Source organism: Humulus lupulus, chromosome 7 (genome assembly GCF_963169125.1).
Source record: "Humulus lupulus chromosome 7, drHumLupu1.1, whole genome shotgun sequence".
In the NCBI taxonomy this organism is placed as follows: domain Eukaryota; kingdom Viridiplantae; phylum Streptophyta; class Magnoliopsida; order Rosales; family Cannabaceae; genus Humulus; species Humulus lupulus.
This window is the reverse complement of record NC_084799.1, coordinates 73,621,873-73,645,160: the sequence shown is the minus strand read 5'-3', so window position 1 is coordinate 73,645,160 and position 23,288 is coordinate 73,621,873.

Here is a 23,288-nt window from a genome sequence, read left to right as displayed (position 1 = left end):
ATGGGCTACCAAAAAGAAGATGCATCTTGTTGGCATCGATAGTGTGGATGCCAAAAATCCACCAAAAAGAAACTCTTTAGTCCCTGGTTGGAACATAGGGATAAGGGTCGCTTATTCATGTTATTGGGCTCGAGCCTGTAGGCCTTGTTGAATACAGGAGATCATCTCATGAGAAACAACACATTATGAGCCACAAGGTTTGGCCCTGCTAAGCTAAGGGGCCACAATGAATACTGCAAGAGGATAGGTGCACAAGGCCCTCACATAGTGAGGTCTGACGTGCCCGCGCAAGGCTGACATGCTCATGGGTCAAGACGCACTCATACGCGTGAATGCTGCCAAAGACGCCCGAGACATACACCTATGGATGCTCAATATTCCACGCTTATAAAAGACCCAAAGAATGCACTTAAACCCCCATACGCCTACACTCTCATTGGGTCCTCGGGCCATCAGGCACACGCCCCCAGTGAGGCCATCAGGCACGCACGCCTCCTAGCGAGGCCATCAGGCACACGCCCCCAGTGAGGCCATCAGGCACACACCCCCAGCGAGGCCATCAGGCACACAAGCCTCCTAGCGAGGCCATCAGGCACATGCCCCCAGCGAGGCTATCAGGGACACGCCCCCAGCGAGGCCTTCATGCGCGCGCGCCCCCAGCAAGGCTGTCAAGCGCGCACCCCCAGCAAGGCGCTCATGCGCACCCGCCCCCGCGAGGCCCTTGGGCCACCATCTTCTCGGGAGGCCGTTGCACCATCGCGTCACTAGTCTAGATCCATGCCGCAAGGAGAAAAGTATAGCTAGGCCCCTCGCCACTAGGAGCCTTGTAAGGCACGGCCAGTGCATGGGTCATTACCGCCTCGCATCTATGCCTTGCAAATGAGGGCCACATGGCATTGATCTCATGAGGTACGGAGTCCACTGACAAACTGAAAGGAGTTAGAGTACGGACATAGTACCCACGTCAGATAAGTAGTGGAGGTACGAACAAAGTACCATCTGTCGTCCTCACCAGCCACTCCTCTGACTCCCGTACCAGGCAGGTAGTGGAGGCATGACCAGGTACAGAAGGTGAGGTGCTCCCATGATCTCTGTCCTTGTACCAGAGTTGACACCACTACTCCTGGAACCACCCTCCTGTTAGTGTACTCGTGTACCATCTGGTCCCCTGGACCACCATGTACCCAGGGCCATTAGAGCCTACTATAAAATGAACCCCACTTCCACAGAGAAAGGGGTTGGAAAATTCATTGTATGGAGAGGCTATTAAGCAATATACATTTTTCACTCCATTGTTCATCTGTGTTTATCCTTTCATAAGTTAATTCTAAGTTCTTATCTAAACTTCGTCGCATTTACCTTTAAGTTTTCTGACCTAATTTCGTTGACGAGATTTCACCGTCAACAGATAGTACCCATCACTCCATTTAAGCCATCTTCAACTGTGTAGTCCCATACCTACACAGTCTTAGAATCATCACACTTGACCATCCCCAGGCGATATGGGATTGCACAACTTTTTACTCGGTCTTTTCCTCTGCGAATCACGGGATTATGACTATCACAATCATCCCCCTTACGGGCCCAACGTCCCCGTCGACCACACTTCCGGCTGGGTCAAGGCTCTGATACCATTTGTAACGCCCCACATCACTATGGTTGCTTCTTGGAATGATGACTAACCCTACATACCAACACGAGTCTTTCCAGCATACTTTGTTCTCACTCGCACGCTTCCTGGGAAAACTTCCAAGGAGGTCACCCATCATAAGATTGCTCCAGGTCAAGCACGCTTAACTTTGGAGTTCTCAATTGATAGGGTACTGAAAAGAGGATGAAGTGTGGCCGACGGGGACGTCAGGCCCGTAAGGGGGGTGATTGTGACAGTTAGAATTCCGTGATCCGCAGAGGGAAAGACCGGGTAAAAATCTGTGTAATCCCACATCGCCTGGGGAAGGTCAAGTATGATGATTCTAAGACTGTGTAGGTATGGGACTACACATTGGAATAGGGCTCAAATGGATTGATGGGCACTACCTATGCCAACAAGATGCATCTTCTTTTCAGTAGCTCATCACTTGAGAACTCCAAAGTTAAGCGTGCTTGACCTGGAGCAATCTCATGATGGGTGACCTCCTGGGAAGTTTTCCCAGGAAGCATGCGAGCGAGGACAAAGCATGCTAGGAAGACTCGTGTTGGTTTGTAGGGTCAGTCGTCATTCCAGGAAGCAACCATAGTGACGTGGGGTGTTACAGAATGGAGAGCATTTGCGCAAGTATTATTAATGAACATTTCTTTTTTAAGATTTGGCTTGTATTAATGGCCAGTTAGATGGCTGGTCGCTTATAAGTGCAAGATCAATTTTTGATCACTTGTACAGACACAAATTTTGTCCCTTTATTATGAGTAATAAAAGGAACTATGTGCAACCAGTTATTCTTGCCAATTATTGTATTTATTACAAGTATTTTCTCATTGCGTGTGTTGTTTTGCTATATTATCATCAATTGTTTATAAGTACGCGAGCAGTAATGTTCGAACATGTATTAGTCAATGGCAAGTGACCGAGAACCTTAAACTCCTCGATCACTTGAGGGGCATATAAGATACCAAGCGAGAAAAACATATTATAAACATAGGTAAACACACGAGAAAAATAAGGGAAAGCATACTACGACACTTAGAGTATTTTTCAAAAAATTTGGCAGTTTTTGTGAAATAATAAAGTGTTATGCTAGGTTCGGTCATACGAGTAGATTTTATAATAAAATTTGTAATATCAAAATGAAACATCTTTACACCGTGAGCATTTGCTGCTCGGATGTAATGCAAAATAATAAAAGTAAATAAAACTGCATTAGGCAGCAAATTGTCTTAACACCTCGAATAAGATGTTTGAGTATTCTAGTTACATATAAAAAGTATGTCTACTGTGCATATGTGAGGGGTTCCTGCTTAAGTTGTTGGTTGATGGTGGTTCCAGCTTCCTCTTCAGCTCCATCGACGCCTGTTGCCAAAGAAATTTTAGGAGACTCTGGGGTATTCTTCTCCTCCTCCAGGCGAGCAACACACCTAGCAAGTTCAGCTTATTTTACCTGCTCAGGAAGATAATCAAAGTTCACACCTTGATTGTTCCTCCAGAACATGTAAAAGCAATTGAAGGTGGCTCTTTGGAACCTCTCCAAGTCACTAGCATTTTGCTATTCGATAAGCTTAACCTGATCCTCTAGTCTGGTGGCCTCCTTCATGCTCGCGACCAGATCTTCTTGCAGTTTGACTGCCTCCTTATAGTTGGTCTCAGAAGCTTCCTTGAATGTGTCCTTGGTAGCAATAGCCTTAGCCAGATATTCCTTGCTCTTCTTCAACTCCTCAGTCAAAGCAACAACTTTTTCCTCTGCTGCTTTGACTGTGGCCTCTAATGCTTTTATTTTGGCCTCCCATGCTTTGATCTCCTCAGCATGTTTCTAACCAATCTCCTCGACATGGTGCCAATCGTTATTCACGGTCATAAGAGCCTACGAACAGTGAAGAAATAAATTTGTTAGAGTCAATAAAAGGAAATGCTGTTCGATTAAAATAAAATAAAGAAAAGAAACTTACGCCAATCATTTTGTTGAACCCATGAGCAAGGGCTTGTTCGGGTTTCAACGAAGGGAGGGAAGCAAAGGCCTCTTGGCTGCGACGATGCTTGGCTACCTTCTGGACTTTATCAATTGCTGAGCAAGATGCGTTACTCAAAAATTCTGCTGCCAACGATTCTCCCACCTATTCGGTGGAGGACTCAGTGTGAGGAGGTGGAAGAGGAGTGGTTGTCCTGGAAGGAGTAGGAGCTGGAGGGTCTTCTATTCGAGCCCTTTTTCTTAGAGGTTCCCCACTAGCATCTCTAGCATCTTTCCTGTTCGGTTTCTTTGAGCCAGCATATTTTCCCCTGGAGGCATGAATGTAGAATGCGACATTGATTTGCATGTAATGACCCACTAATCTAGACTCTTGGACCATTATCGAACTATACATACAAATCCTTACTAAAACATACATTTGCGAAAATACCATAATTTATTATAAACTTGTAGAAACAAAGGTTACTTTCATAAAATTAAGTAGGCTATGGGTACCCATTGTCTTTAAAACAAAAATAACTTAAAGTGAAAAGAGTTACATAGAAAATGCGGAAAATACATCTAAAACCATAAAAACATAAACAAGACTACATCCTCGAATCGAATAACGCTCGGCCCCCTTGACTCCATTCACCATTGATACACATCCTCTAAGCGTCACGAATCTTTCCGCCTCTAAAGCTTATTTCCTGCACATAAACAGAAAGGAATGAGCCTAAGGCCCAGCAAGGAAAAATCTAACACATAGTCATACACATCAATTTCATAATAACGTAAAGACATATCATAACACATAATACACTTATTATAATGGCCATTATTACTTGGGGTCCCATAGACTAAACAAGCTTATGCCCATGAGATTAGTGGGGTCCTACCAGCTAAATAGGCATATGCCCACAATCTTTTTGGGGTCTTGCTAGTCAAAAAGGGCATAAGCCCAAGCCTACAAACATACACATTCATAACATATTCATAACATATCATAACATAACACATAAGATACCATAAACATAAACATATAGATTCTAGCCTATTTTCCTTACCAAAGTTACCGGGATATGTGGACTGAGTTGGGACTTTTTGGAACACTCCTAAAACCATAAGAAAGAGTGAGTCTAAAGAAGAAAGGAGATGAAATGAAAGGGATGGAAAGACTAAACCATTTGAGAAACATGCTTACCGAAACTTATGTGCTCAAGAACTTAGATTCCCTAACCAAAATGAAGATTAAGGTTAGAGATTGAGTAGAAGACTATGAGAAAGAAAATAACATAATACAGAAAGGAACTAGAGTTTTGGTTACCTCAAAGACTTGAAAGACCAATCTACACCTCAACCGAAATGCTATAGAACCTCACTTCCCAAATTGTTTGATAAGCTTATGATGTGTTTAAGCTTATGATTTTCCCAAACCAGGTGTTTACACTCTCACACTCACTTAACACTAGCAGCTTCTGAACTTAGAGAAAAAGGTGAATAATGGCTGGGTACTAGGTCCTATTTATAGAGTTTGGGAATGAAAGTATCTTGATTTTACTTGAATAAAAAAATAATGGCTTTTTAGGTGAAAATCATTTGAATAATCGTTCAGCAGAGGCTGAAGACTCGTTCAAAAGATGCTGGACTTATGGAGGAGTTTGAATGGCTGAAAGGAAAAGAATTCAAAAACGTTTGAACATATGCTGAAGGAGGCGATATATCGCCCCCTGTAGGCGATATATCGCCTGGGCCAGTATGCCCGAGGCTCCCGTGCATCGTCTCGTGTTTTCCGTATCTACGTGCTGCGATATATCGCCCCCTATAGTTGCGATATATCGGCATACGCTGAATATTTAAACACGAAATTACACATTTTTAGCTAAGTTTGAATGGAGTAAACAGCCTTGACTAAGCCCTCAACGTATTCAAAGCTGCTGACTGACCCTATAACATTCAAACTTTACTCCTTATTATTTTTAATCCTCAAAAATACTTCATCCTTAATCACCATTCATAACATGTGCTTAAAATCCTATTGGTTGATATCTAAACCTTATAGTATAATAAATATAATCCTTAATATCAGTCACATTAATCAAACCTTAGGTTAAACTTAATATTCTTAAACTATAGATTAAACTTAGAAAATCTATAAGTACTACTATGAGTGTCCAAATAATTCTCGGTCTGAACCAAAAATCCACAGTAACAAAGATAATGCTATAAATACTATCATACTATTATCTATCTTAGCTAAGTAAAGTTCTTGGACTCTACATTGCATGACTACAAGAAAAACAACAACGAGGAGATATGTCAAGAAATAGTTCTACATTATGAGAAAACAAATCAAAGTAAATTCTAAGTACTGTACCCAACCTACAATTACTAGTCGCTACGTTATCTAAGGAACTACAACTACAATCACTATCTGCCTCGAAGAAGTCCAAGCTAAAACTACTGGTTAGAAAATTATAGTTTCCACCCTAATCTAATAGATGATAAGGGATGAGCAATGTATCTAAGAGTGAAAAATCCATACCGTTCCCATCGGAGGATTCAAATGAGTAACCAGCATATTCAGACAGTTTTTGTTTTCTCCTCCCATGTTGAGGAGGGATATCAACTAGTCGGTCATTAGGGTTCGGCTCTTAAATGGTCACTCCCATTGGACGACACCTTATGGGTTGTGACACATCTTGTTGCTGTTCGGGGTTTTCTTGTTCCTCAGTACCATCTCCGGTGGCACTCCCCACAGTCGATTCCCCTACCTTTTGGTGAGGCTCTAAAAGGACGACCAACCTCAAATTGCTTTCCGTTACTAGCTCCTTGATGCTTTTTTCTATATGCATCATGATGGCTAGAGCTGTAACACTTATCTCCATTTCTGGAGTGGATTCTGGTCGGTACCATGGACCTAGACACAATACAAACCAACTAAGGACAGAGAAAAAAAAATAAAAAAATTACTAAGAGAATACCAAATAGAGACTAAAGAGTTTACCTCCTCGAGTGAAGGCCATGTTATCTGTGACAAGATCAATTGTGAGGAAATAATCTTAGAAGTACTTTCCCACATTGGAATTGTAGGTTATATCACTCAGGAATGTGCGACCAGATTCCTTGTGATAAAAATGGAAGAACCCCGTGTTACTTTGGTTGGGGTTGGATTTGAGATCAAACAAATAATTAATCTCGTGAGGGGTGGGCACATGCCACTTTTTATGGTTATACAAAATATAGAGTGTTGAAAGTACTCTATATCCATTGGGGGTTATTTGAAATGGGGCGACCTCGAAATAATTTTCTACCCCTCGGAAAAAGTCGTGTGAAATTGCCTTCGCTTTTATGTGGTACCTCGACCAGGCACTAAAGGCGCCTCCGGGCACGTTTGCCCTCTAGTCGGGTGTAGGCTTATATAGAGTAATACGAGGAAGCCCATACTTCTTGGGACACTTTGCAACCATCTTGGTCGATATGACACATGGAGGGGCAATATACCAGGGTACATCTTCTTGTGGGCCCGCATGTGGACGGGCCTTAGGTTGGATATCTAATGGTGCAACCCTTAATGGTTGACGGTTGTTCGAAGGACCCTCGGTGTTTGCTGTTGGATGGCTGGTAGGTGAGTTTATGGTCTTTCTTTTTCTCTGGGAAATATGTTTGACACGACCTATGTTTTGGTTTTTTCTTCGGTGGTTTTCGAGGAAATCTAGTCATAGGAATGGGGGGGGGGGGGTGCCAAAGGCTCTGAAATGAGAAAATAAGGTTATTCTTGATCCTCGAACAGCAGAGAAAGGAGATCGTTGTCTATTGGTCTCTCACCTCCCCAGGGATCGTACTTGAATATCATAGAAGAACAAAGGGGAAGTGAGAATCTACGACCAATAGAGAAAGAAGAACAAAAATGAAAGAAAAAAAGGATAACGCTGCACGTGGATAAAAGTTAAGCTTTTATCTGACCAGCAACATCTTGGTAAAAACACAAAAAACCTGCGAGCAAGTTGGAAAAGCAGATCAAAAAGTTAATGTGAAGTTTTTTCTAGAAAAACTTTTTAACTTCATAAATGGGAGGGAAAACCCCAGTTTTTCTTAAATACCAAAAATCAACTTTTTACTTCGATTTTGTAACCGAATCAGTGACAATAAGCATAAATACCCTTCCTAAACATTATCATGTGTTATAAATTGCCTAAATCCCTATTTTATCCCATAAAATCCTATGCATTTTACCCAAAATCAATTACCCTCAAGAACATGCAAAACCCAGTTACGAAAACAGACAAATTATAGCCAAAATGCAGGAAAATTACTACAAAGTTAGTAGGATTTGTTCAAAAACTTACTTGGAGTAAAGATTGTTGAAGAAATCACGGAGAAATTGCTTGGAGTTGCTTGAAGACACCTTAGATCACACTAAAACGTCTGAAGTTCTTGGAGGGTTTTTTTAGTGTTCTTGAATAGAGAAAATGGTCGTGTGAAAGTGAAATAAAGGAAGAAGAGGGGTATGTATATCGGTCAGGGGTATCTGACACGTAATGATGAAATTTGAGGGTTTTTGCGTGATAAATAGCAATAGCCATCAAATCATACCTGGAGAACCGAAAGGGTAATGATTACTTACCTTTTCGAGAAAGTATGTATAGTCTGATGTGACGGGTTAGCAGGGCTACTGGTCAAGTAAGTTTATTAAATGTTGTTCGCATTAAAATAATCTTGGGGGGCAAATGTTTCCCAAAATATTTGCATGAGGATGTGGCATGTTGAAGAGGCACATGAGTGGCATGTGGTTATTATTAATGAAGGCCTGGTTGACCAACAACCAGAGTGTTAAGAGAAAATTAAGCCGCTCGATAGGCGCAAGGAATATGCTGAGCAGCAGGAAAAGAAGGGGTGCTGAGGCATACGATCAGAGCTGCTCGTGGGACCGAGACAAACACTCAGAAACAGCTATAAGTTAGATATTTCTGAGATATTCAACTATTTTAAATGTAAATATCATTATTTAAGTTATTATTTTGTTATGCTTATAAATATCAGTTAAACATGACCTATAGGCCCATATGTACATCCATGAGTCTATTAATAGGACTCATAGGATTCATTTATTTCACGCGCAATATTTTGTATTTAGAGAGAAATAATGCTTTTATACACAGCACTTGTATCAAGCTTCAAGACTTGTGAAACTCAGTGCACCCTTGTACTCTAATTGCAGATTTTGGGGTTTTACATCAATAAAAACACTAAATGGGCGTAGGTTATTACCAATCTCTGGGGCCGAACCACTATAAAACCCTTGTAACATTTACATTCCTGCATTCAGTTCTCTAATTCATATCATTTTTTGTGACTTTGTGTCGTTGACCAAATCGAGGGTCAACACTTGTAAAGCAAACGATATTAGTAAAGTATTCATAATATATCAGGTCATGTTCATGTATAACCACTTTATACAAAGTACCTCCACTAAGATGTCCTACTACATCAGTAATCCGGATCTAGATTACATGTTTTCATGATACTAGTGAACCGTACTTACAATACTTAATCCAAAGATTCCATATAATTTTTTTACTGTGAATTATTTAAATTCAATCCCTCCAATCTTAATCGTTTCGTACCAATACAAGATTGTAGTCACAATAACGAATTTGGGAATTTTCTGATATTCATATAATATTATTCTAATAATAATAATACACAATCAATATATGTAAAATATTATTTCAATTATTTATTTCATAAAACATTGTTCAATACATATGCTTTAAAAGGAACTATTCCCAACATGAATTACTAGGAAGTATCCTATGGTACTTTAAGTGGAGAATGATCCTAAAACTTTCCAAGAAGCTATGTCCTCAAGGGACTCTAATTTCTGGAAAGAGGCAATATATGATGAGATAGATTCAATTATGTCCAACCACACTTGGGATATTTTTGATCTAGCACAAGGGTCAAAGACAATAGGTTGCAAGTGGGTATTTCTAAAGAAATACAACACTAGTGGGACCATTCAAGCCTATAAGGAAAGATTGGTCACTAAAGAGTTTAGAAAAAAAAAAGGTGTAGATTATTTTGATACCTATGCACTGGTAGCAAGGACAACATCTATAAGATTTTTGTTTGTCTTATCATCATTACACAGCCTATATGTTCATCAAATGTATGTCCAAACGATGTTCCTAAATGGTAACCTTGATGAGGAGGCGTACATGAAACAACCTGAAGAATTTTTTCTAAAGGGAAATGAACATAAGGTGTGTAAGCTTGTTAAATCATTATATGGTTTAAAGCGCCAAGAAAATGGCATGAGAAGTCTGACGAGGCCATTGTTTCGAATGGGTTTAGACACAATAGTGCAGCAAGTGCCTATACTCTAAGAGTAGTGATGACTATGTCATCTTCGTGTGTCTATATTTTGATGGTATGTTGATATTGAGTAATGACATGAAAGGAATAATAGAAACAAAGAGGTTTCTATAACGCCCTGGATAGCCAAGACCGTTACATTGTGTACTTTAAATAGTGCCAAACTTGCTAATCAATTCCCCTTGTTATAAACGTGTCACTTAGGTTAATGAAAAGGGTTAGAGTTAAAAATTTTGGTCAAAAGGAATCGATGAATTTCATTTAAAAGTTTAGTATATACATGGGGTCCCAAAATAACATAACAGGTGTTTAAAATGTTATATACAAGTTCAAAAAAAAAAAATGTTATATACAAGTCAAAATACAAGCCAAGCCAACCTAGGCAGCAAAATAGGGGATACAACCCTAGTTCCTCTAAGATAACCTCGGCCATGGTGGTCGAGCAGCTGCCTATGTACACGCCGCCACCAAAGCTCTCCAACTCAGGGATGATCAAGCTTTTCCTTCCCTTTATTTGCACCACACAGCACCCATGAGCTAGGCTCAGTAAGAAACTATAAACAAGTGCATGAACAGTAAATACAGATTCCAAATGTATATCTAGCATGCCCAGCAGTAATAACATACTCATGCATGCATACAATTAAAAACAAATGATTATAGGACCTTGCTGGGGCCCACTGCCCTAAATAGATGACCATAGAGTCAACCTGGGGCCCTATGCTCTAGCTAAGTGACCATAGAGTCACCCGGGGCCTGTGCCCTAGCTCTGAGTAAAAAGCCATAGAGCTAGCCAAGAGCTTTGTTTTTCCAAACAACCATAGGGTCGGCCAACGTAATAGTACGTCCCTGATTAAGCCTAAGCCTATCGACCAGTGCACAACGCGCTATTGCTGCCCTTGACTAATAAGTCAATGCCTTGACCAAATATTCAGACAACCAGATAAACAAATAACCAGACATAGATAAGCATACTTCACATAATACAAGTATGCATACATATTTATCATATATCTCAACCAATTAAATCCAAACACAGTAATAACCATGTTTCTCAACGGGTCGAGCCCTAATCACATTTAATACATACTGGGTGGAGTTTTCTTACCTCAGGTCTGAGTGCATCGTATAAAAAGAAGGACCCTCGAGCATGAGCTCGGTTCCAAGCCCTTAGCGGTAACCTAGACAGAACCATAATATAGAATCCCATCAATAACGAGCGAACAAAGGCTTCGGGACCAAGTCCTTGCCTCCGGGTAATCGAATTCTACTAAACTAGGTAGTAGAATCGATCCTAAGCCCCTAAGTTTGAGTTCCTACACTCAAGACCTTCCCAGGGCTCAAAATCCCTTTAAGCGCCGCGACCCAAGAGTCATAGCCCGCCCTTAGGTAGAGAGCCCAAGGGCTCTCCTTTGGAACACACGTGCCGCGACTCTCCCTGCAAGCACCGCGGCCCTTGTGGAGGTTCCACTCCTTCTTCCTTTCGTTCATGAGAGTCGCGGCACCCCAAGAACAGGGTTGTGACTCGACATGAAAACCTAGTATTTCCCTCATTTTCTTCAAGCCAAAACTCACCAAAAACCCAACAAAACATAGCCAAATCCCAAAAACAAAGTTCCCAATCAACTCCGCAGTTCACAGAACAAAATTCAGATTTGATTTTCCAAAACTCTAAAACTCAAAAACCAGATGAAACATAACGCTAAGCCTCTGCTTCCAAAACAACGCTAAGCCTTTCGCAAGCAATCCTGAGCCTAAGCTAGCTTCGTTTCCCCTTAGATCACAAGAAACTTAAAAGAATTAAAAGAGAGAGAGTGTGTACACGAGTGAGAGAGTTCGAGAGATTTTGTTGTTTGTATTTTTCTGTGTTTTTATGTTTCAGTGTAGTTTACTTAGAGTTCAAGTAACTCTAGGCAAATCCCGAAGCTCGGGGTACCAAAACATCCCCGATGGTAAAATGGTCAAAATTCTCAAAATTCCCTCCTAATCTCTCTAACTATAAATATATCCTCAATTATTATTCCCATTACTCGATATTCCAATAATGTACTAAATACCCAAAATACCCCTTGACTCACCCCGAGTTGGGTATTTGGTCCCGTTGTGACTCTCCCGCTAACTTTCTCCCTAGGATCACCTAGTGCCGAGTAACCCAAATAAATCCACATAATGATGTGGTCTCACACATATATCACATATATGCACATATATTACAAATATACCCGTAACAGACCAAATTACAAAAAATGCCCTTCCAATAAGAAACAGGCAAACATGCATATATACACCTAAACATGCATATCTAGTCATATTATAATATAACTTACATAATCATATAATGATACACATATATATCACATAAACACATATTTCATAATTAAATCACATACATTCAAAAAATTCTCCATAATTTTCCATCTTGGCCCCCTAATCAAGACCCTAAGAATTTTGTCCTCGAAATTTTACTTGAACAGCTCGGAATTCTGATCCTGCATATCTGACTCTAGCTCCCAAGCCGCTTCCTAGACCTTGTTGTTCCTACATAATACCTTAACCAAAGGTATAGTCTTGTTCCTCAGGAACTTTTCCTTTCTGTCTAAAATCTGAACTGGCTACTCCTCATAGGATAAATCTGTCTCCAGTACCAGATCATCATAACTCAACACATGAGTCTCATCTGATACTTACTTCCTTAACATGGAAATATGAAATATGTTGTGCACACTAGACAATGCCGGGGTTAAGTCCAACTTATAGGCCACCTAACCGATCCTCTTCAGGATCTCAAATGGTCAAACAAACCTAGGGCTCAACTTTTCCTTCTTCCAAAATCTCTTCACTCCTCTTAGTGGTGAAACCCAAAGGAAGACATAGTCTCCCACTTAGAACTCCACGTTCCTCCACTTTGGGTCTGAATAACTTTTCTCTCTACTTTGAGACGTGAGCATCCGAGCTCTAATCTTTTCGATAGCCTCAGTGCTCCTCTGAACTACCTCAGGACCCAAATATCTCCTCTCACCTATCTTATCCCGATGAATGGGCGATCTACACTTCCTACCATACAACTTCTCATAAGGTGCCACTCCAATAGTCGACAAATAGTTGTTACTATAGGTAAACTCTATTAGAGGAAAATATTTACTCATGGACCCTTCAATATCCAATACACATGCTCTCAGCATGTCCTCTAATATCAGGATAGTCCTCTCAAACTGACCATCAGTTTGAGGATGATAAGATGTACTAAACTTCAGCTGTGTACCCATTGGCTTCTGTAAATTTCCCCAAAACTTGGAAGTAAAGATAGGGTCCCTATCCAACACGATAGATCTCAGAGTCCCATGAAGGTGTACTGTCTCTCTCACATAGAGATTTTCATAATGGTCAAGTATGTAGTTCGTCCTCATTGGTAAAGAGTTAGCTAAATTCGTATACCAGTCCAGGATGACCCAGATTGAATCATGCTGGCCCACTGTCCTGGGAAACCCCATAATGAAATCCATCGTGATGTCCTCCTACTTCCACTCTGGAATACCCAAAGGCTGTAGTTGTAATGACCCGACTCTAAGACCTCAGACCATTAAAAACTACTAAGCTTAACTACTATATTGGAATACAAACATAACATAATAGAACTTTATTATAAAAAAACCAAAATACGGGATCCCATTGTTATTACATAAAACCACAAAGAAAACAAAACCTTTAATTAATTTTTCAAATACTAAATGCAAAAAAAATAAATACACAATAAAAAAGATTTGAAACAAAACGTCATCCTCGATCTTTCCCATCAGTCCATCCATTTAGTTCTCGCCCAACACACATGCAAAAGCTGCCATGAATCTGTCCCACCTTCCAAGCTTATTTTCTTGCACCATCTAAAATAAAAAGGAATGAGCCTAATGCCCAGCAAGGAAAATCTACACAAACATATCATAAATCACAAGTCTAAAAACATAAATCATAAAACGTATGACGTAAAAATGTAAATCATAAAACATAGGACTACAATATTAATTTCCATTAACTCATTACCATAGTATGTGATAGAAACCATCTAGGTCCTCTTGCTACTATTCGAGGTAGGTTTAAACACAATATACTATATGATAAACCATCTTGGTCATTTTGCTACTATTCGAGTTAGGTTAAATCATAACTATAGTCTACGATAATGATAAAACTCTTGGGATTTGCTTATTTGCTATATAAGCAACTACACTTCCCAAGGGACTAAAACATAAAACATATACATACATACTTACATATACATATAGCACATAAACATAATCATAACACATAAAATCTAACATATTTTCCTTACCAAAAACTGGGATATTGGAGACAAGAGCGGGATTGAAAACTCCTAAAAACAAACAGTAAGATCCATAAGTTTTCTAAAGAAATGAGGATGAAGAGAAGATCTAAACCATCAAGATAAGAACTTACCAAAAACCTTAAGTTTTAAGAAACTCAAACACCTAACCAAAAGCCATTACAACAAGTTAGGAAAAATGAAAAGAATAAGAGGAGCTATAATGAACTAAACTTGAAGATAAAGAATACCTTAGATAGATTAGCACTTTGATCCACACCTCAATACCTAATATCACTCTATCTTACTTCCCAAGTGTTTATAAAAGCTTAGATTGGAAAGCTTTTAACCCCAAAACCCTAGTGTTTCTCTCTAGAATGAACTTAGCAGCTTGGAGGCTCTGAAGAATGCTTGAATGACGATGCAAATGGTTGAGTGAAAGGTCCTATTTATAGAGTTCATGGAGTGAAACTAACTCCTTTTAAAATGAATAAATAATTGAATTTTTTGCTCAATAGATGCCCAGAACTTGGTCAAAAACTTAAAGAGCAAGTTTAAGTTGTTGAGGGTTTTTTTCAGCTTGAATTCCACGGACTTTCAAAATATGTGTGTGGAATCGATATATCGCCCCCTATAGGCGATATATCTCCTCCCCCATATTCCCGAGCCTCTGTGGTTTCGTTCGTGCAAAGTCGACGTGTTTTTCATATCAAACATAGCCAACATATCGGCTCCTATAGCTGTGATATATCGACATACGCTGATATATCAAACACGTTTTTGCACACTTTCAACACACTTGAAGTTTGTTTAAACAACTTTGACTGAGCAAAACGTGATCCTAACATCTGAAGGAAGGTTCTAGACTTTCTAGGTTTATCCTTTATTAAATTATTTATCTAAAATCCTTAATAATCATACATGTGACAAGTGTCAGGTTCTTAATTATTATATATAAACCTTAGGTTATAATTAATAATATTTCTAGGACCAGCTATATTAATCAACCCTTATGTTAAAATAATATTTCTAAACTATAGGCTAAATTTATAAAATCCATAACTATCTCTATGAGTTTCCATCTAAATCACGGCTTGAACCAATGATCACAAAAACTAAAAGACGACAGCACAAGCTACTACTATCTAGCTAAGTAAAATTCTGAGATGCTAAAATTCTCCCCTACTTAAAATTATTTCATCCCCGAAATTTACTTACAAAACAATTCTAGATACCTTGCTCGGATGTCTCCCTCCAACTCCCATTTTGCCTCCCGTTCTATACTATTACTCAAAAGACCTTGACTATCGGAATACTCTTAGACCGTAATTCATTCACCCCTTTCTCTAGGATGTTAACTGGTCATTCCTCATAACTCAGGTCTTTCTGAAGTGCTAACGTATCATATTTGAGAACGTGAGATGGGCCTGACACATATCTACGCAGCATCGAGATGTGAAACACATTGCGGCTATCAACTAGAGCTGGCGGAAGGGCTAATCTATATGTTACTGGTCCCACCTTGTCCAATATCTCAAAAGGACATATAAACCGGGGACTAAGTTTCCCTTTCTTCCCAAACTGCTTCACTCCTTTGATAGGAGATATTCTTAAGAAGACACAATCTCCAACTTTGAATTCCACATCTCATTGCTTGGCATCCGCATAAATCTTTTGTCGACTCTAAGCAGTGAGCATACGCTTTCTAATCAGCTCCACTGCATCTTGAGCCTCTCTAACAGCTTTGGGTCCAAGAAGTTGTCTTTCTCCTACCTCATCCCAATGTAACGGAAATCGGCACTTCCTTCCATAAATTAACTCATAGGGTGCCATACCAATCATTGCATGGAAGCTATTATTGTATGAGAACTCTATAAGTGGCAAATACTTACTCCATGATCCTCCAAAGTCTAGTACACAAGCGCACAAAATATCTTCTAAAATATGTATGGTACGCTCGGATTGTCTGTTGGTCTGAGGATGAAATACTGTACTGAGACTTAGCTTGGTACCCATGGCTTGCTGCAAGCTTTTCCAAAATCTCGATGTAAACACCGATCCTCTATCAGATACTATGGTCTTAGGGATTCCATGCAGTTATACAATTTCTCAAACATAGATGTCTGCATACTGATCTGCAAGGTACGTAGTCTTGACAGGCAGGTAGTGAATTGACTTGGTAAGTCTATCTACCACAACCCAAGTCGAGTCGTGTTGCTTATTTGTTTGTGGCAATCCTGTCATGAAGTACATGGCTATGTCTTCCCATTTACATAACGGTATACTAAGCGGTTGCAATAAGCCTGTGGGTCGCTGATGTTTCGCCATCACTTGTTGGCATATAAGGCATTTGGACACATATTGTGCTACGTCCTTCTTCATTCCCAACCACCAATATAATGTTTTAAGGTCGTGAGTCATCTTGGTCGACCCCAGGTAAACTGAGTATGGGGTAGTGTGTGCCTCTTCTAATATCTTCAACTTAATCCCATGGTCATTTGACATGCACACCCGGCCTTTATATCTCAAGAACCCCTGTCCTGATATAGAGAAGTCTGTAGTCTTGCCTTCTTTGACTGTAGCCACATGCGATACTAACGAGTCATCATGCTCTTTCCCGATCCGTATATCATCTAGTAAACTCGATTGGATGGAAAAGTTATCCAGTTGACCCATGACTAGTTATATTCCAGCATTAATCAGCTCTTGCTGTAGCGACTTTTCTATTTCTCGATAATGTTGCCAGATTTCTGTAACTCTTCCGACTTAACGCATATGCAACTACATTTGCTTTTCCTGGGTGATATAGGATTTTGTAGTCATAATCCTTTACTAGCTCTAACCACTTGCGTTGCCTCATGTTGAGCTCCTTTTGCGTGAAGAAATAGATTAAGCTCTTGTGGTCCGTAGAAATGTCACATCGTTCTCCATAAAGATAGTGGCTCCAAATTTTCAATGTGAAACCACTGCTCCCAACTCCATATCGTGTGTTGGATAACAATGCTCATATTCCTTTGGCTGCCTTGAGGCGTAGGCTATTACTTTGTCATTTTGCATCAGCACACAACCCAAACCTTGCTTGGACGCATCACAATATACTACAAACTTTTCGTTGTGTGTCGGTACGCAAAGTATCGGTGCTGAGCATAATTTATTTTTGAGCAACTGGAAACTCTCTTGACAATTATCCATCCAGTTGAACTTTTGTTGTTTCCGGGTCAGGTTGGTAAGCGGAGTGGCTATCTTAGAAAAGCATTCTACAAATCTCCGATAATAGCCTACTATCTTGAGAAAACTTCTAACCTTTGATGCATTCTTAGGTCTTGGCCAATCTTTCACAGCCTCTACCGTAGTTGGGTCCACTAAGACTCCATCCTTGGATATTATATGGCCAAGGAACGCCACTTCCGATAGCTAAAATTATCATTTCTTGAACTTGGCATAAAGTTGATGCTCCTTTAGTCGCAGCATGGTCAATCTTAAATGTTCCTCGTGCTCGACTTCTTCCTTGGAGTACACCAAAATATCATCAATGAACACTGCGACAAATTTGTCCAAGTAATCCTTGAAACCAAATTCATTAAGTCCATAAATGCGGCTGGAGCGTTGGTAAGACCAAAAGACATAACTAGGAACTCGTAATGTCCGTATCGATTCCTAAAAGCTGTCTTTGGTATATCCTATTCTCTTACTTTGAGATGGTGATAACCGGACCATAGATCAATCTTTGAAAATATAGTCGCTCCTTGGATTTGATTAAATAATTTGTCGATCCGGGGTAGCGGGTACTTGTTCTTAATTGTCACCTTGTTCAGCTCGCGGTAATCAATACACATCCGCATGCTTCCATCCTTCTTCTTCACAAATAGAACCGGTGCTCCCCATGGAAAATGGCTCGGTCTGATGAAACCCAAGTCTAAGAGTTCTTGTAATTGCGTTTTCAACTCCTTAAGTTTGTTAGGTGCCATCTGGTATGGTGCCTTTGAGATAGGCTCAGTTCCTGGTACTAGTTCGATTGTGAAGTCAATTTCCCGAGTAGGGGGTACCACTGGTAAGTCGCCAGGAAATATCTCTGGAAATTCCTTTATAATGCTGAAGTCTCCAACCTTTAATGGTGTTTCTTGTGCCACATCCATGACGCTTGCTAAAAAATGTGTGACATCCTTTCTCTATCATCCTTTGAGCTTTGAGAGATGAGATAGGCGGTGTCCTTAGTCCTTAAATCTTTCCCATAAAACATAATTTCTGACCGTCACGAGTTTTGAATGTCACTTGCTTGCATCTACAGTCGATGGTTGCGCCATGCCTTGCTAGCCAGTCCATGCCCAGTATTACATCGAATTCCTTGATCTCTAGCTCTATCAGGTCTCCTTCTAGTTGCGTGCCCTCAATTTTGATTGATACTCCTCGTACTATTCGTGATGATAGAACTACTTCGCCTGAAGGCAATTCCGTAACAAACTTAGTTCTAAATCTTTCACAAGGTTTGTTTGATTCTTCTATCATTCCTAACGAGATATACGAGTGTGTTGCTCCCGAAACAAACAATACTAAACATGTATATTATCGAGGATAAGAAGCTGACCTGTGACCACTTTGTTACTAGCTTCGACTTCTCCCTGGGTCAAGGAAAAGACTCTTGCTGGAACAATCTTGTTGTCCTTCTTTTCTTCTTGTTTGAGCTGTGGACAATCCTTTTTCCGATGACCTTCTTGGCCACAATTGAAACAACCCTTGGTGTTTGCACGACACTCCTCAGGATGTCTTTTCTGGCACTTGGAGTACTGAGGGTATTCCACATAACCCGAATTATTATTACTGTTATTAGTCAGTGCTCTTTTGTCCACGTCGGCTTGCTTATTATTAGGATGCTTTCTTTTCTACCCATTATTGCTATGCTGGTTATTGTTGTGGTTTCTACCATTTTGAGACCGATTATGCTGCCTGGGTTTAGACTTGCTTACCTCCTCCTTACTAACATTTGCTTGGAGCCTTTCCACCTCTATAGTCGTTTCCAAGACATCGACGTAAGAAGTGGTTCCAATATTTTCCAGCTTGACACCTAACTCAATCTTGGGCCTGAGTCCCCTGGTGAACTTGGTAACCCTCAAAAAATCAGTTGGGACCAACCCTGGTGCGAACTTAGCTAGACGATCAAATTGTCGAGCATACTCGACTACCGTTATTCAGACTGGCCAATTCTTCCACCCTTTTTCAGTAGAGAGGAAACACAAGATATGCGATCCTCGTTGCCGAGGTTCCTGTGTGCTATAATCGACTTTACATTCCTGAGCCATTCTTCAGCCTCAAAGGGGTCAGTTGTCCCTTCAAAATTTGGAGTGTGCTGCTTACGGAAACGCTCGTAGATTGGCTAAATGTACTGAGCTGGATAAGGTGCATAGTTTGCCACTGGAAATCCTCCATACGGATATCCTACATTCTTCCCTTGCTAGGGTGCTTGAGCTGATGGCTGAGGCAGAGGCTGAGTCTGCGGCTGAGGCTGGAGCTGAGGTTGCGGCTGAGGCTGTTGTCATTTTTGCTGCAACAGTTCTTCCACTTGTTGCCGTAACCGGATAATCTCAGCAGTGTGATCAACCTGAGGTGGTGAATTCCTATTAGCAGTAATAGTAGTAGCACACGTTCCCCTTCTTCAGACTGGAGGGGCTTCGTGAGTTTCGTTGGCGGCACTGAGAACATTATCGTTCGTTCATGCAGACCTTCGTAGCGACATCTTCAGTAAAGTTCTAACATTTGAGAAAACACGTTAGAACTTACCCTAATAGTTTCTAAGGCAAAACTTAGTCTAAGCAAACATAACTCGGACCTATCAGTTATGATTTCTTATGAATTTTTTTTTATGTAAGCCTTCTTTATAAATTAGGGTGTGTTTCTATACTTAGAACAATAATCCATGTTTATTATTTTCTAACCATCCTATATGACTTAATTCTCAGACTCAAAACTCGTTGTTGTTTCAAAGTTAACAATATTGAGGGAGGGCTGGGATCAATAAAATCGTTCCCATTACTATGGCCCCCTAAACTCTCAATATAGAACCTGGTTCATTCCTTTGTATCCACCCTCACCGAACTCAATCATTATTTTTTGAATTTATTCTAAATTTATTATGATTATAAAAAAAATCAAACTCATACATGCCAAAAAAATAACAACTTTATTCATTTGGAAAAAGATTTTCACTTATTACAATCATAAATTCAAAATAAATAAAGAACCTACACTAATAATAACTAGGGTAAATCTCTAAAAATCAGGATCTTCTACATCTGACCCTTCATCTAACATATCATCATTTATTTCCTCATAATCATCATAATCATGAGCCTCGAAACTACCTCGGGGAATATTCATTAGGATGTTATGCTTTTGTTCATTGGTGAATTGAAACTCAAACCTATAGGTAAACCTAAGTACGAGAAAATAATATCTCATGGCTACCAGTAAATCATCTTCATCATCCATAGTTTCCCATAATTCTTCCAATTTCGAAACTACAGTAGGAAAATCCTTAAAAAGCATAATTACTAGGACATATTGTTCCATGGCTCTCATCATAATTTGCCTATTGATTTGAAGGTGAACTATCTCCTTGTGAAAGTTGATCAATCTCTGAGTGATTCTTTCTAGCACTCCTACTGCATCCCTTAGCTCTCTACCCTTTTAAATGGCTTAATCGCTCGAATATCCTGATAGGTCAAAGCTCCATTCATTTTGACTGAAAACATAATGACTAAAACGTTAGTTATTAACATAAACATAATATTCATACATAAACACTTACATTGGCGGTTAGATCCGTAGCTTTTGCATGTGTATCAAGAAGAACTTCATGCATATGAACCATGGGCTCTGATACCAACTATAATGACCCGACTAACTCTAGACCTCGGGCCATTAAAAACTACTAAGCTTAACTACTATTTTGGAATACATACATAAAATAATAGAAATTTATTATAAAAATCCAAAATATGGGATCCCATTATTATTACATAAAACCATAAAGAAAACAAAACCTTTAATTAATTGTTCAAATACTAAATGCGAAAAAACATAAATACATAACAAAAATACTTGAAACAATATGTCATCCTCGATCTTTCCCATCAGTCCATTCATTTAGTTCTCGCCCAATACACATGCCAAAACTGACATGAATTTGTCCCGCCATCCAAGCTTATTTTCATGCACCATCTCAAATAAAAAGGAATGAGCCTAATGCCCAGCAAGGAAAATCTACTAAAACATATCATAAATCATAAATCATAAGTCTAAAAACATAAATCATAAAACGCATGACGTAAAAACGTAAATCATAAAACATAGGACTACAATATTAATGGCCATTAACTCATTACTGTAGTATGTGATAGAAACCATCTAGATCCTCTTGCTACAATTTGAGGTAGGCTTAAACATAATATAGTATATGATAAACCATCTAGGTCCTCTTGCTACTATTCAAGGTAGGTTAAATCATAACTATAGTCTACGATGATGATAAAAATCTTGAGATTTGCTTATTTGCTATCTAAGCAACTACATTTCCCAAGCGACTACAACATAAAACATATACATACATACTTACATATACATATAGCACATAAACATAATCATAACACATAAAATCTAACCTATTTTCCTTACCAAAAACTGGGATATTGGAGATAAGAGCAGGATTGGAAACTCCTAAAACCAAACAGTAAGATCCATAAGTTTTCTAAAGAAATGAGGATGAAGTGAAGATCTAAACCATCAAGATACGAACTTACAGAAAACCTTAAGTTTTAAGAAACTCAAACACCTAACCAAAAGCCATTACAACAAGTTAGGAAAAATGAAAAGAATAAGTGGAGCTATGATGAACTAAACTTGAAGATAAAGAATACCTTAGATAGATTAGAACTTCTATCCACACCTCAATACTGATTATCACTCTAACTTACTTCCCAAGTGTTCAGAAAAGCTTAGATTGGAAAGCTTTTAACCCCAAAACCCTAGTGTTTCTCTCTAGAATGAACTTAGCAGCTTAGAGGCTATGAAGTATGCTTGAATGATGATGCAAATGGCTGAGTGAAAGGTCCTATTTATAGAGTTCAAGGAGTGAAACTAACTCCTTTTAAAATGAATAAATAATTTAATAAAATTGAATTTTATACTCAACAGATGCCCAGAACTCGGTAAAAAATGTTCAAGCAAGTCCAAGTTGTTGAGGGCTGTTTTTAGTTCGGATTCCACGAACTTTCAAAATATGTGTGTGGACCCGATATATCTCCTCCCCTATATTCCCGAGCCTCTGTGGTTTCATTTCTGCGAAGTCGACATGTTTTCCATATCAAACATAGGTGATATATCAGCTCCTATAGCTACGATATATTGGCATACGCTGATATATCAAACACGTTTATGCACATTTTCAACACACTTGAAGTTTGTTTAAACAACTTTGACTGAGTAAAATGTGATCCTAAAAGCTGAGGGAAGGTTCTAGACTTCCTAGGTTTATCCTTTATTATATTATTTATCTAAAATCCTTAAATCCTTAATCATACATGTGACAAGTGTCACGTTCTTAATTATTCTATCTAAACCTTATGTTATAATTAATAATATTTCTAGGACCAGCTATATTAATCAAACCTTATGTTAAAATTAATATTTCTAAACTATAGGCTAAACTTATAAAATCCATAACTATCTCTATGAATTTCCAACTAAATCCCTCTTGAACCAATAATCACGAAAACTAAAATACGACAGCACAAGCTACTACTATCTAGCTAAGTGAAATTTTGAGACGCTATAGTAGTAGCCCTACTGATCTTTGATGCTCACCCTTGACCTGCTAACAGGTCAGGAACTTTGCCACGTACTCAGTCACATCCCTCTTCATCCCAGGCCACCAATATAAGGCTTTCAGATCCTCGTACATCTTCGTGGTGCCTGGATGTAGAGAATAAAGGGTAGTATGA